The sequence below is a fragment of the Lycium barbarum genome, chromosome 1, assembly GCF_019175385.1.
Source record: "Lycium barbarum isolate Lr01 chromosome 1, ASM1917538v2, whole genome shotgun sequence".
NCBI classification, from domain to species: Eukaryota; Viridiplantae; Streptophyta; class Magnoliopsida; order Solanales; family Solanaceae; genus Lycium; species Lycium barbarum.
In genome coordinates this window covers 121,520,305-121,536,764 of record NC_083337.1, presented here as the reverse complement: position 1 = coordinate 121,536,764, position 16,460 = coordinate 121,520,305, and the positions used below count along the sequence as shown (strand labels likewise).

At 39.2% G+C, this 16,460-nt stretch overlaps 1 long non-coding RNA gene across 1 annotated transcript; it reads left to right on the top strand.

The window, feature by feature from the left end:
- Nucleotides 1-1,608: 1,608 nt before the first annotated feature.
- Nucleotides 1,609-13,164, top strand: LOC132645485 (uncharacterized). Its single transcript, XR_009584120.1, has 3 exons — nt 1,609-2,314; nt 2,950-2,997; nt 12,717-13,164. It is a non-coding gene; the product is annotated as an uncharacterized LOC132645485 (long non-coding RNA).
- The last annotated feature ends 3,296 nt before the right edge of the window (nt 13,165-16,460 follow it).

Genomic DNA, 16,460 nt, shown 5'->3' with positions numbered 1-16,460 from the left:
AGAATATTCCCGAGGTGTCAAGGGAGTGTTACAACCGAGAGTCATTACTAAGAAGGGAACTCGTGTTCAACTATTCAAAAGGAATATTATAGGTGGTGCATGTCAGAAGATTAAAATGATGACTCCAAGAAGAAGGTACGCTGCGGACTATGCGACCTAAATTAAGAGTGGAAGTAGTTATAATATGACCACACTCTTTGGAAGTTGAATGATAACTAAAGTTAGGTGGAGAATGGTATTAAATTAAGCAAGAAAAGGCACAATATGATAGAAGAGTAATTGAATTCGTCAGAAGATCACCATAACCAGTATATTTATACATGACAAGTTTAACATTCGAGGACGAATGTTCTAAAAGGGGGGAAGGATGTTACATCCCGTGTTTTCATACGTTGGAAAACGTGCGAGTTAAATGACATTAGCAATGCAAACGAGGTTATTCCCCAAGCTTATAGGTAGTTAGAGTGATGGTACAGATGGGTTGTAAATATTAGAAGATAAACAAATCGAAGAAAATTAAATTTCGTCGAGGTTCAAAATTTATTTGAATGAAATACGGTCCAAGCTATAATAGCCCGTATTTTGGACTAGGAAATTGAACCATCCAATATGAGCAAATTTACCCGAGCCAAAGGATTTGTTCATATTCAAGCATGAAAATCAAGAACTCAGTGTATACGAGGAATGATGTCCCGAAATGATTTAAGATGGAAAAGTGTGACGACGATGATTGAAAACAATATTTTATGTGTACCAAAAGGGACTATGGACTAGTGTTATATCACATGGTCATGACAATGAGCAAATGGAGTGTATTAAAAATGGTCATTATTTAAGTGAATTGAGATCAAGAAATTAATTAAGGGTGTAATTGGATAAAAAGGGGAGGTGTAGTGGATGTAGATAAATTATTGGGAAATATTGGATGAATAGTATGTCACGTGAACCATATTCATATTGGCTGAAAGTGACACTTACATAACATTCATAAAAGGATGAGGTGTAAACTTTAGTGATGAGTAATTATATGTACACCTATGGGATTACACGTGTAAAATGGAAAAGGGGACTAGTACACCATGATGGCTTGTCATTTTAAAGAAAGAAAAAGGAACTTTGCAGCAATATATATGCACAACAAAAAATGTGCCGTACAGCACCATTATTTTGACCGGTCTCTTTAGCTAATTTTTTTGTTGTTTCATTATGCAAGGAAGCAACAACGTGACCTCCATTTATATGGAAAACAACGCAGTTTTAAATTGATAGAGTATCAAGGGGACTTGGTATTTTATGGAAGAAGAAAATAATTTTCTCTCTCAAGAATAATATTTGGGTTTTGCTCACTACTTCGATGTCATTATTTTATTTTTGTCGCGTTGTTCAATCCGGGCTTTTGTCAAAGTGAAGTGAGATGGAGGGAGAATACTTCTTGGCATATAAGGTAAGAAGATCCTCTCTCCAAGATGTATTTGATTTATCCAAATCGTATCTACATTGCTAGATGAAATAAATACGAAAATTATATTGGAAATCGGATAAATATTATTTCCACATAAACGATGGAGAGGTGCAGCAAGTGGGTGATCCTCATACATATGAGGTGATGTGGCATCATGTATTGCATGAGACAAGGACTTTTAATCCCCGATATTAAAATGGCACGACTTGCTTGCAAATTTCTATTGGTGTAGAAATATTAATGGAGATTAGGGATTAATTAACCATGATTAGATTATTAAGTGGGGATTAGTGATTAAATTAATGGATATAATTTAAAGGGCTGCAAGCACTACAAGTACACATGCACGTTGTGCCTTGAACATTTGATGAATACGAAAAAAAAAAAATTAGGCCAGCCAAGGTATACGTGTAAAAGGGCAAGGGACCCTTATGTGGCAAATGGAGGGGCTGCCTATAAATAATACCTATTGACTCATGGATCAGATTTTTCCATTCATAAAATTAGTGAAGGAGGAAGAGACCTATAAACTAGAGAGAGGAGCTCCTAGCCATGGCAACTCACGGCCATGGCTATGGCAGCAACCCTTTGAACGACCAGCCCACTCCAACACAAACAAACCACTAATTTCATCTTGACTAGGAGAGGAAAATCGTGAACAACCATGACAGCCCCCTTGGGCACTCACGGCCAACTCCAAAAATGAAAGAGGAAGAGAATTTGAATTTCACAAAAGTGTTCTAAGTGTTTTACACGTTCAAAGGAGGCAGCAACATAGGGATTTAAGTTGAAGAAGATGAAGTGGTGCGAATTGTGCAAACTATTGTAGGATCTGTCCTAATTAAAGTTGAGGTAAGATTTATTCTTTTGCAATGTAATTGGAGTTAATGGTGTTGTAATGAAGAGATTAATTTGTATTAGATGAAATTGGAAATAAGAAAAATTGTATAATTAGTGTTGGTATTGAAATGGACAGAATTGGAGTTGTTCAAGTTTGGTTGAATTTGATTGTTGTTATTATTATTAATGTTATGGATTATATGTTAAAAGTAAAGGAATTATATATGTTAATGTTGAGGTGTTGTTTGAGGCCGTGTAGGGGATGTCCTAGTTAATAATGGTGTATTAATTTTAATTAGTATTATTGTGGTTGTTATCATGGATTATGTGGCGAAAGGATTAGAAAGTAGAATTGAAGTTGCGTTGATATGAACATGTTGTTGTTCTTGTTGAATTGAAGGAATTGGAAATATAATTGTATCCATATATTGTTGTTGGTATTTCTGTGTCAACAGGAGAGCAATTGGAAATTTGGATAGGTAAACACATAGGGGAAATGCTGCCGAATTTTCGCTAAATTTTTAGATAATAGAAAATCCTAAACGAGAATATATAAACTAAAATGTAGGTCCTATAGAAGCATGGGCTATAGATTTGCGAACCAGAAAATGTAGTTACTAACGATAACGTTACTTTTATATAAATAGGCTAAAAGAGCGACGAAGCGAAAAGGATTCACGATTAGTCGCTGACAGGTATGTAAAGTTAACCCTTCTTTCTTTTTGGCATGATCCTTATGAAACGAATAGACGATATGTATATTATGATTCCAAAGAAGTTCCTACTCTTAGAGCCACTAGGATGGCTACTGTCCTTGATTTTCAGAAGCTATTTTATTATATCTTGTTACGTATACATGATTCCAGGAGTTCTATTTTGATATAATCCACTGTGGCATTTGAAAGGTATTTTAATATGACTATTGTCGTGATTTTCAAATGATAGTTCGTTTTGATTATTCCATTGAGTCTTTGATAATATTTTAAATTGCATATGGTTTCTCACTACTCTGCTCGTGCATGCCTCAATATATCTTTCACTGAGTCTCGGGCCAGGACACGTTTTCGTGCACAGCTTTACTGCATTGTTCACCGAGTCCCTCACTAGAGGTCCGGGACACGTTATATGTATATGTATATGATGATATGATGACATGATGATATGATGATACGGTGATGGCGGCCAGGATGGCATATGATGACTTTATTCACCGAGTCCCTCACTAGAGGGCCGGGACACGTTATATATATGCATGATGATGATATGATTTTATTTACCAAGTCCCTCACTATAGGGCCGGGACATGTTACATATATACATATGTACAGGATTATTACCTAATTATGTCACTACGTCCCATAACAGGTTGAGTATGATATATGATATTGACATGCATGATTTATGTTTCAAAGGCAAGGTGTTTTGGTATTCTGAACATTGTACTTGTTTCCTGTACTTCTTATTTCAGTTATGATCCTGATTACTGTATTTCATGCTTTACATACTCAGTATATATTCCGTACTGACCCCCTTTCTGTTATATCCCGCATTTTATGCAATCGAATAATTCAAGACAATCGCGGGAAAACAACAAGCAAGGCAATATTTTATTTTGTTTGGCACATGAGTTGCTTATGAAAAGTCTAGAAGTGGAAATATGGAGAACGACGAAAGGCAAATTTGGAAGTTGGAAAAATGTTTCATAAATTACAAGAATTTGCCAAGAATACAAAGTGGGCTAGAACTATTTTTTTAAGCAAAAGAGAGGCCCAACCGGCCATGTTGATGGGTTTGGCCCATGATTCATTAATTCATGGTATTAAATACGATGACCAAGTCATCCTTATCCCATAAGTGCTCTAGAAGATTCAAGAAATTGAAGAACAAAAGAAGGGAACAAAGCTTAAGGCCATTCGGCCATAGTCAAAAATCCAAGAAAAAAATTGCAAAATTCATCCAAAAATTATTTTCCACTAAGTGAAGGGTGCATAACAAGGTGAAGTTGTTGTTGGAGCAAGAAGGATTCATAATCATTCAAGTTGTCAACTTGTAGTCAAGTGAGAAGTTGAAGAAGAAAGGTGAATTCTAATCTTGTTTTATATGTTATACACGGTTTATATGTGTTGTAATATGCTAAAATAGATGAAATTCATGAAGGAGAGAAATATAGTAATTGGCCGTGCATATATGTATATGTGTAGGCATCATATTTCAATTATTTTGTCTGGTGTTTGGTTGTTGTTGTTGTGAATACTATATTGATAATGGAAGTTGAATGATTTTTGAAAGATTGTAGTTGTGTATGTATGAGGTTGGCCGTGTAGTGTGTAGTGTGCATATGGCCGTGTGTGTGTTGCTTGATGAATGGATAGTGAGCAAGTTTTATCTAGTATCTTAGTTGTTGTGTTGTGGATTTTATATCGCAAATGAAGAATTTATAAGCATGGTGAAGTATTAGTAGATGGAAGTTTGTGTAAATTGAAAATAAGTTTCTTGTATGGAAGACATGTATTGGTATTACTATGATGTTGTTGGAATATATGTATTATAAGGTTATTGTAGTTTCATTGGAATTGGAGAGTCTTGAAGGAAGTAGAAGGCTAATTGAAGTGTTGGAATTTACCTTGAATTGAATATGTGAATTTCTAGTGTGATTGTTGAATTATGTTAATAGTTTGGCCGGGTTTGAATTCCCGGATTGTGATTGATGAGAATTTGGTTGTGATGAATGTTGAGGATGGCATATTTACAGAGGAAGTGCTGCCGAAATTTTTGTAGCCAAGTGTTTCCTTAAGATTCTAACTCTAAGTATCCTAATAAGAGTTTTGGTAAACATGACGAAATTTCAGATTTTGACGAGATTGCAACGTGAATTTGGAGTAGCAAAAGGAGCGGAAAGAGGTATGTAAGGCTTCACCCTTCTTTCTATGGCATGTCTTAGTTGTAATAAGTTGGGTACGAGCCTCGGGGACAACCCGGTTCCCCGGAATCCGCACCTAAAGTTTTCCACTTTTTGTTCAATAGAATTGCACTAGAAAGTGTGCCAATTGTTGGAAAAACCTCCTACACCCTTAGAACTTGTATAAATGGGACCCGATTACCCTGAGACCCTCACAAGTAACGCTATGACACGTAACATATGTAAATCGTATACGCTACCTCATCCCGCCCGAGGTGGGCCCGTTACTCTCGGATTTACCTATAGTCGTGGTTGACTTACTTGAAGTAAATCCAAAGGGGACTTTTGATCCCAATCTCGTTACCGAATGATAAGTACCATGACTGCTCTAACGAGAAGGTTTCTATGAGGATAATGATAATTACAATGTTAGACAAGAGAATGTACCTTTGATAAGTACGACCGGAACGACACTATGACTAAGATGACTAAGCTAAGTATCTTATGTAAACATGAAAGTGATACACTAATTTTTGAATCGTATTTATATTTCCTAGTTATATCTTTATTTTCTCCGCCTCCAAAGCCTATGACGGTCATCTATGATGCCCACGATTTCATTCTACGGTACTGTAATACTATTCTCCGTTGATAGTCTCGCCTTAAAATACTTGTTCCTTCAAGGTGAGACAAAGCTATCACTAGCATCCCACAACGTAATCGGAGGTCACCGACCTTACGTCACTCCGATTGATACATGATTTTCCTTGGCTCTTGTGTGCTAATATGATATATGTATATAAAATAGGTATATGTGTATGGATATGTATATAGAAATAAGATAAGTAATTGTATATGAGACGTGTATATGTATAAAAGATAAGCAAATGTATATGTATATGTGTATGGGGAAAGGGGAAGGGTCACTGTTATATCACCACCTGATTCAGCTGGATTCCATCCTAGACGCGGGATGCCCGGACGCGGGATATGGGAGAGCCGTACGCGGCGTCTGTATATATATATATAATGTATGCTACCTATATATGATGTAATGTGTTTGGACACCGTTGGGGAGGGGGCTTGGGTGAGCCGATTGTATTCGGCGTCTGTAAATGTGCATAAAAGATACCGTTACTGGAATGTACTATTTTCTCTGCACGAGAATAAGTAATATATAAATGTTAATTCCTATGCTTATGAAAAGAAACGTTTCAAAGACGAAAGGACAAGCCTACATGACAGCCGGCCTAAAAAGGGGCCTTCCTATGCACAGGTTACCTTCTCGCCTCGTTATATGCCCTGTGACTCCATGATATTATTAATCGTACTCTATGTCACTGCTTGTATTATTTTCTATGCCTTACATACTCGATACACTATTCGTACTGACGTCCCTTCTTATGGACGCTGCGTTTCATGCCGCGCAGGTCAGCAGGCAGGTGGACTTGATCCTTAGGAGCTCTGCCAGCAGCACTCTACAGCGCTCCAGTCGTTCCGGAGCCTTATTTCAATGGTACTATTTTGTGTATATATAATCTCGGGCATGATCGTACTCGGCCCTTTCTATGTATAAGTGTACTATGTCTAGAGGCTCGTAGGCAGATATGTACAGTCAGTCAAGTACAGTTAGATATATGGTGTTTTGGCATGTTAATGTTGTTGTATAAAGTGATAACGAAGTTTATTAGTCTACGTTCAGAATGACGCTGCTAATGTTAATGTTCAAAAAAAAATATGGCTCTGTTTACACGACTTGCTAAGAGGTAAAGGTAATATGATAGATAAGGAGCGCTCGGTACAAGTATCGGGTACTCGTCACGGCCCCTAGTCGGGTCGTGACAGAAGTGGTATCAGAGCAGTTCGGTCCTAGGGTTTGTCTACGAGCCGTGTCCAGTAGAGTCTTGTTTATGAGTGTGTAGCGTGCCACGCTTATAAACAGGAGGCTACAGGGCATTTAGGAAATGTGACCTTCTGTGCATTCTGAAATCGTGCGATAGAGCTAAGTTGCCAGGCTTCCATATTCCGTTTCCTAAACCTATGTTATGGTTTCAGTAATGCCGCCGAAGAAAAAGGCTACGATGGCCGAGAAAGCCAAGAGGGTGGCGGCCAGCAGAGTTGAACGGGAGCTAGAAGAAGAAGAATCTCATAATGAGGCTCCCCCTCAGACTTTTCCTGCTCCCCCTGCACCAGTAGAGCAGGAAAGAGTTCCAGCTCCAGCCCCCGCACCTCCAGTTCCACCGCCAGGAGTTCCGGGCCAGCAGATGGCAGAGGCCATCCAGTTATTGACCCAGTTAGTTGCCGCACAGGCTCAGCGGAAAGATGTAGACTTGGGAGACAGGGCGGTAAGTGCAAGGGCCCGTGACTTTATTACCCTAAAGCTGCCAGAGTTTTATGGATCGAAACCAGAGGAAGACCCGCAAAGTTTCATAGATGAGATGCTGAGGACTCTGAGGATTATACATGCTTCAGATACGGAGTCCGTAGAGTTGGCTTCATACAGGCTGCGGGATGTGGCAGTTCTGTGGTACAGTAGCTGGATATCATCGAGGGGTGCAAATGCACCCCCTCCTGTTTGGCAGGAGTTCACGGAGGCGTTCCTGCGACATTTCCTACCGCCAGAGGTTCGACGGGCTCGAGTCGATATGTTCTTGAACCTGAGACAGGTAAATATGAGCGTTCGAGAATACAACCTCCGTTTTAACTCGTTAGCCAGGTATGCCCCAGCCATGATAGCTGATAGGGGAGACCATGTGCACCGATTTGTGAGTGGGCTAGGACCACATTTAGTTAAGGAATGCTTGACGGCTTCACTCCAGGACGGGATGACTATTACCCGCATCCAGGCCCACGCCTAAAATCTGGAAGAACAGTACCAGTCACGGAGAGAGGAGCGTTATCCAGATAGGGGTCCCAGAAAAAGGGGCAGATCTTCTGGGGCTAGAAGCGAGTATAGAGGGGGGCATGCACAAGAGCAGTCTAGGTATTTAGGCCAATCAGTGGCCTGTGCACCACCTCGATTTGCGGATAGAAGATTTTACCGCTCCGCCTATTCAGGGTCGGATCAGGGTACCAGAGCTCCAGGATCCCAGTACAGAGCTGATTTTAGTGGGACGGGGCTTCCCCCACCACGATGCGCTCGGTGTGGCAAGCCACACTCTGGGCAGTGCTACCTAGACACCGGTGGTTGTTTTGCCTGTGGTCGAACTGACCATTTTGTACGTGATTGCCCACTAAAGGATGAAGGAGGCCGAACTCAGCCAGCCGGATCAGCAATCGGTTCATCGTCGACCGTGCGCCCTCGTGGACAGACTTCCCAGGCTCCAGCGGGCCGCGGCCGAGGTAGAGGAGGGGCACCTAGTTCAGCTGGTCCTCCGCACCGTCTATACGCACTGACAGGATGACAGGACCCTGAACCTTCCGCAGACGCGGCCACAGGTACTTTTTCAGTATTTTCTATGATAACCGTGTGTTAACCAATTCAGATTTTATTTTACTCTATACTGTCCTCTGTATTACTGAACATATTAAGAGTTTGGAAATTTGGACGAAAAGTGGCTATACGCATAGGTAAAAGGCGGATACTGGAGATTACGGAGGTTAGAACTGTAAATAAAAGAAAAGGCGTGTTACGCGGACGTTTCGAAACCTGCTAAGACCCCAACGCGTCCCATATTATGCGACATAAGTAGTACGGGGAAGCGGAGGTAGAAGTACTAACACTGAGACACTGAAATACATTAAAGTTTCAAGGTTAAGCGTGCTCAGGTGGGAGTAATTCCACGATGGGTGACCCCCTGGGAAATATACTGAAAATTTCATAAATGCGGAAACAAGAGATGAGTGTAGAATTAGGCAGCCCAGAGTAAATTGGGGTGTGGAAAGCGGTTAGAAACCCCACACGAGTCATATAGGCCGCGACGGACTAAACTAACCGAAAAAGGGGAAGGCATGGCAACAGAAAGTTTTGAGGATGAAGGAAAAGGGTACAGATGTCACATGGTGAGACCGATATTGAGTCCACACTAGCTAAAGTAAGAAATCCCTGATATGACGATATACGAGAACATGTCTAGTGAGGGGATAGACGCAGAGGACGCCACGAAGAAGGAATTTCACCCGTAAAGATCGTAAAAAGGGTAACCTAAGCTTCTAAGATGAATATGCTAAGCGACATGAGGTATTTACAAATGAGACCTCCCCGAAATATTATACTATGCTATGAGGCAAGTTTAACATTCGAGGACGAATGTTCTAAAGAGGGGGAGGATGTTATATCCCGCATTTTATGCAATCGAATAATTCAAGACAATCGCGGGAAAAAAACAAGCAAGGCAATATTTTATTTTGTTTGGCACATGAGTTGCTTATGCAAAGTCTAGAAGTGGAAATATGGAGAACGACGAAGGGCAAATTTGGAAGTTGGAAAAATGTTTCATAAATTACAAGAATTTGCCAAGAATACAAAGTGGGATAGAACTATTTTTTTAAGCAAAAGAGAGGCCCAACCGGCCATGTTGATGGGTTTGGCCCATGATTCATTAATTCATGGTATTAAATAAGATGACCAAGTCATCCTTATCCCATAACTGCTCTAGAAGATTCAAGAAATTGAAGAACAAAAGAAGGGAACAAAGCTTAAGGCCATTCGGCCATAGTGAAAAATCCAAGAAAAAAATTGCAAAATTCTTCCAAAAATTATTTTCCACTAAGTGAAGGGTGCATAACAAGGTGAAGTTGTTGTTGGAGCAAGAAGGATTCATAATCATTCAAGTTGTCAACTTGTAGTCAAGTGAGAAGTTGAACAAGAAAGGTGAATTCTAATCTTGTTTTATGTGTTATACATTGTTTATATGTGTTGTAATATGCTAAAATAGATGAAATTCATGAAGGAGAGAAATATAGTAATTGGCCGTGCATATATGTATATGTGTAGGCATCATATTTCAATTATTTTGTCTGGTGTTTGGTTGTTGTTGTTGTGAATACTATATTGATAATGGAAGTTGAATGATTTTGGAAAGATTGTAGTTGTGTATGTATGAGGTTGGCCGTGTAGTGTGTAGTGTGCATATGGCCGTGTGTGTGTTGCTTGATGAATGGATAGTGAGCAAGTTTTATCTAGTATCTTAGATGTTGTGTTGTGGATTTTATATCGCAAATGAAGAATTTATAAGCATGGTGAAGTATTAGTAGATGGAAGTTTGTGTAAATTGAAAATAAGTTTCTTCTATGGAAGACATGTAATGGTATTACTATGATGTTGTTGGAATATATGTATTATAAGCTTATTGTTGTTTCATTGGAATTGGAGAGTCTTGAAGGAAGTAGAAGGCTAATTGAAGTGTTGGAATGTACCTTGAATTGAATATGTGAATTTCTAGTGTGATTGTTGAATTATGTTAATAGTTTGGCCGGGTTTGAATTCCCGGATTGTGATTGATGAGAATTTGGTTGTGATGAATGTTGAGGATGGCATATTTACAAAGGAAGTGCTGCTGAAATTTCGGTAGCCAAGTGTTTCCTTAAGATTCTAACTCCAAGTATCCTAATAAGAGTTTTGGTAAACATGACCAAATTTCAGATTTTGACGAGATTGAAACGTGAATTTGGAGTAGCAAAAGGAGCGGAAAGAGGTATGTAAGGCTTCACCCTTCTTTCTATGGCATGTCTTAGTTGTAATAAGTTGGGTACGAGCCTCGGGGACAACCCGGTTCCCCGGAATCCGCACCTAAAGTTTTCCACTTTTTGTTTAATAGAATTGAACTAGAAAGTGTGCCAATTGTTGGAAAAACCTCCTACACCCTTAGAACTTGTATAAATAGGACCCGATTACCCTGAGACCCTCACAAGTAACGCTATGACACGTAACATACGTAAATCGTATACGCTACCTCATCTGGCCCGAGGTGGGCCCGTTACTCTCGGATTTTCCTATAGTCGTGGTTGACTTACTTGAAGTAAATCCAAAGGGGACTTTTGATCCCAATCTCATTAACGAATGATAAGTACCATGACTGCTCTAACGAGAAGGTTTCTATGAGGATAATGATAATTACAATGTTAGACAAGAGAATGTACCTTTGATAAGTACGACCGGAACGACGCTATGACTAAGATGACTAAGCTAAGTATCTTATGTAAACATGAAAGTGATATACTAATTTTTGAATCGTATTTATATTTCCTAGTTATATCTTTATTTTCTCCGCCTCCATAGCCTATGACGGTCATCTATGATGCCCACGATTTCATTCTACGGTACTGTAATACTATTCTCCGTTGATAGTCTCGCCTTAAAATACTTGTTCCTTCAAGGTGAGACAAAGCTATCACTAGCATCCCACAACGTAATCGGAGGTCACCGACCTTACGTCACTCCGATGGATACATGATTTTCCTTGGCTCTTGTGTGCTTATATGATATATGTATATAAAATAGGTATATGTGTATGGATATGTATATAGAAATAAGATACGTAATTGTATATGAGACGTGTATATGTATAAAAGATAAGCAAATGTATATGTATATGTGTATGGGGAAAGGGGAAGGGTCACTGTTATATCACCACCTGATTTAGCTGGATTCCATCCTGGACGCGGGATGCCCGGACGCGGGATATGGGATAGCCGTACGCGGCGTCTGTATATATATATATATATAATGTATGCTACCTATATATGATGTAATGTGTTTGGACACCGTTGGGGAGGGGGCTTGGGTGAGCCGATTGTATTCGGCGTCTGTAAATGTGAATAAAAGATACCGTTACTGAAATGTACTATTTTCTGTGCACGAGAATAAGTAATATATAAATGTTAATTCCTATGCTTATGAAAAGAAACGTTTCAAAGACGAAAGGACAAGCCTACATGACAGCCGGCCTAAAAAGGGGCCTTCCTATGCACAGGTTACCTTCTCGCCTTGTTATATGCCCTGTGACTCCATGATATTATTAATCGTACTCTATGTCACTGCTTGTATTATTTTCTATGCCTTCCATACTCAGTACACTATTCGTACTGACGTCCCTTCCTGTGGACGCTGCGTTTCATGCCGCGCAGGTCAGCAGGCAGGTGGACTTGATCCGTAGGAGCTCTGCCAGCAGCACTCTACAGCGCTCCAGTCGTTCCGGAGCCTTATTTCAGTGGTACTATTTTGTGTATATATAATCTCGGGCACGATCGTACTCGGCCCTTTCTATGTATAAGTGTACTATGTCTAGAGGCTCGTAGGCAGATATGTACAGTCAGTCAAGTACAGTTAGATATATGGTGTTTTGGCATGTTAATGTTGTTGTATAAAGTGATAACGAAGTTTATTAGTCTACGTTCAGAGTGACGCTGCTAATGTTAATGTTCAAAAAAATATATGGCTCTGTTTACACGACTTGCTAAGAGGTAAAGGTAATATGATAGATAAGGAGCGCTCGGTACATGTATCGGGTACTCGTCACGGCCCCTAGTCGGGTCGTGACACTTTCTTCGGGGGGCTGCGTTTCATGCCCGCAGGTACAGATACTCGCTTTGGTGATCCGCCAGCTTAGGATTCCCTTTCTGCTGTCTTGGAGACCTCCGTTGTTCCGGAGCCTAGATTTTGGTACCGACTTCCTGATATGCATATATATATGTTTTTGTCTATGGGTACGACGGGGCACTGTACCGTCATATGTTACTGTTGATACTCTTAGAGGTCTGTAGACATGTATGTGAGTTGTGTGTAGATGTGGTTAGGTGTGCCTATATGGTCATTATGGATGTTCTAGCGCTGTAGCAGCCTTGCCGGCTTGCATATATTATCGTTCTGTTGTAGCAGCGTTGTCGGCTTGCGTATTATTTCATGATATGATCAGTTGTGACTCCTCAGGAGACAGTGTATCTGAATATACATATATGATGACGCTATAAACCTTCAGAGTTCTTTTGTAAAGTCCCATATTGTTCGTAGTTTCAGTTTGACTATATCTAATAGGTATGTATACGGGTGTCCAGATCGGGCACCAGTCACGGCCTACGGGGTTAGGTCGTGACACCTTTCTCCAAGTTTTGGAGGGGTTCAATGCACCAACTCCTTGGGAATCAACTCTTGACTAGTCCCTATGACTTCCCCAAGAGCTTTTACACTCCCTAACACCTTGAAAGCTTAACTTATCACCAAAATTAGATCAAACAAAGTTAGTAAATCTGAAATTATCAAGAACACACATGAACATTCACAAAATATTTATGAACACTCAAGAACACAAGTATTCAAAACATTTCAATTGATATACCAAAATGACTATCTTGATCTCTAGTTTCCAAATATCACCATGGATCACCCAAGACACCTAAACTAATGGCACGATTGGAGACTTTAGAAATAATAGTTCATGAACTTTTTCTTGAACGTATGAACATCCAAGAACATAAGTCTTCAAACACAAAAATCAGATTCACCAGATAGATCAAGAACACCGAAATAATCCAAATCTTTTCAATTTTTGGATTCTTACCCTTCTTAACTAGGAGAAATCAACCCAACAACTTCAACCCTCAATTTCAACCTCGTCTATAAGACCCACATTGATTCTTCAAGTTTCATGGTCTAACAATGGTGGAAATTGAAAATCTAAGTTCAATTGACTCAAAACTTTAGATTTAGAACCTAAGAACTCTAAGGAACTTGAATCTAACATTAGAATCAATAACAAAACAAGGAATTCAAACGAATTTTGGATTATTTTTTTCCAGATTTTTGTTTGTTTGAATACCAAACCCAAGACTAGATTTGTTGGAACAAATCTATACTAGGCTCTGATACTAAATGATGCAAGAAAATAACGACAAGATAGAAAAGAAGACACAATCGATAAATAATTGGACAATAACTAGAAGAATCCTAGTTACCTTCCAAAAGGATCAAAGGCACATATCTTATGCAACATTCCTCAAGAGAATAGCAATCTCTTGAAAATTGTACAACCCCCGTTTGATCATTCAATTTGCAAGAGATTACTATTCTCTTGAGGATTGTTGCATAAGATAGGTGCCTTTGATCCCTTTTTAAGGTAACTAGGATTCTTCTAGTTATTGTCCAATTGTTTATCGATTGTGTCTTCTTTTCTATCTTGTCTTTATTTTCTTACATCACTTGGTCCAGCAAGCTATAGATAAAGTCAAGCTTATATAGGATAGATTATTAATAGCTCATAGTCGTCAAAAATCCTACGCAGAGAATCGTCGAAGAGACTTAGAGTTTCAAGTGAAAGATTGGTTATTTTTTAAAGTGTCGCCAATGAAGGGCGTCATGAGATTTGTCAAGAAGGGCAAGCTTAGTCCTCGGTACATTGGGCCTTATGATATTATACGCAAGGTAGGCAAAGTAGCTTACGAATTAGATCTACCTCCAGATTTGGAGTCGGTTCACCCAGTTTTCCATGTATTGATGCTTCGTAAGTGCATCGGGGATCCTTGTAGAATTGTACCAATTGATGATTTCCAAGTTACTAAACAATTATCCTATGAAGAAGTCTCCATTGCCATTTTAGATAGGCATACGGAAGCTCAGAACCAAATAGGTAGCTTTCGTAAAAGTTTTATGGAGGAATAATAATAGAGAGGAAATGACTTGGGAAGCCGAAGAAGATATGAAGTTCAAGTACCCACATTTATTTTCACCCTCAGAGGAGCCTCAGGCAGAGACGCCATTATCCTCAGGTATGTAGTGTTTTCCTGATCGTGTGTGGCCACGGTTATTGTTGTTGTTGTTGTAGCCCTGTAAGGCGATATATTTTGGGTCGCTGTGTAGGATGGTAGTGCCATATTATAGGAGAAACTCTTGTGAAATTTTTGTAGAATCCCCAATAACCTAACATTCGAGGACGAATGTTCCTAAGGGGAAGAGAATGTTACACCTCGGAAATTCCGAATGTGTTGCTTTGTGGATAGGCTAATGTGAGCTTAAGGTAATTATGAAACACTTATAGAGATTAAGGGAAGCATTAGATAGCTTAAAGTGTATACTATAAGAGTTTGAAGTTATATGAATATATGAGCCTAAGTTCGTTGAAGGACGTGAAATGTAAGTCGTGTTCGGATGGTTTCTGCTATAATTGAGCTAATATTTATTTAGCAATATCTTGAGGAGCTGATATAGGGCGTGTTGTGTGGTTAATAAAGTGTTACATAAAGGTCAAAAAGGTTCCACGAGGATTAAAAGTCAAACGAGTCGACGAGAACAAAAATCAGGATTTCCCAATTGTGCATCCATTTGTACGGACCGTATAAATTTTACGGCCCGTATAATGGTTCGTAGATTTTGTTCAGAGAATGGTGCAACCTGGTAAGATTATACGGTCTGGTTATACGAATCATATAAATTATACGGCCCGTATAATTGGCCGTTTAATCGGGTCGGGTTAGATTTTTTATTTTATAAGGATGGACGACCCTTACTCATTTTTCAGTTCCCACTTTTCTCTAAACTCTTCAAAGCTCCAAAACCCCTCTCTAAGAATCTTACACTCAAACTCAAGAGATTACAAAGATTAAAGAGCAAGAATCAATGTGTTCATGTGTTAGAAGGCTTCCTAGGGTTGGTAGATTTCAAGAAAAACTTGAGCATTGTAGCTAGGGTTTTGCACAAAGTTGATAGCTGCTCCAAAGCCTGTTTATATGGGATGAAAAGGTTAGTTTCCATGCTTATTTCATGTTATTGAGAATGCTTGGTTGTAGTAAAACTTGGGTAGAAGAAGGAAGTAGAAAATGAGGCCTAAATGTAGTTTTTATGATATTTGTGAGTAGTAAGCTAACTTGATCCATGATTCTTAGTATGATATGGATATAATCTTGTTATGGAAGGTAATAATGGTGATGAGGAATCGTTGTATGAAAATGTGCAAAAGTTGGTATGAAGTTGCTAGTAGGAGTTGAATATGAGAGTGATTATTGAAGGCTTAATGTAATGTGATTGCTTGATTATGATATTGTGGGTGTATTATGGATGTTTGGGAGTAGTTTTGTAATATGGTGGAAGTTGACGAGATAGGGGAAATGCTGCCCAATTTACATTAGATCATGAATTGTTCTAGCTTGAATTAAGAGTGTCATTAAAGCTTAACTATGGTATGAATCCTTCTAATGTAGATTGTTCTAGATTCGTCGATCAACGTTAATTAGTTAAGAGGAAAAAGAGGTATGTAATGCTAACCCTTCTTTCAATAAGGCATGGTTCCTTGGCTATATATATATCCTTTCATGAGTTCTATAATGTCC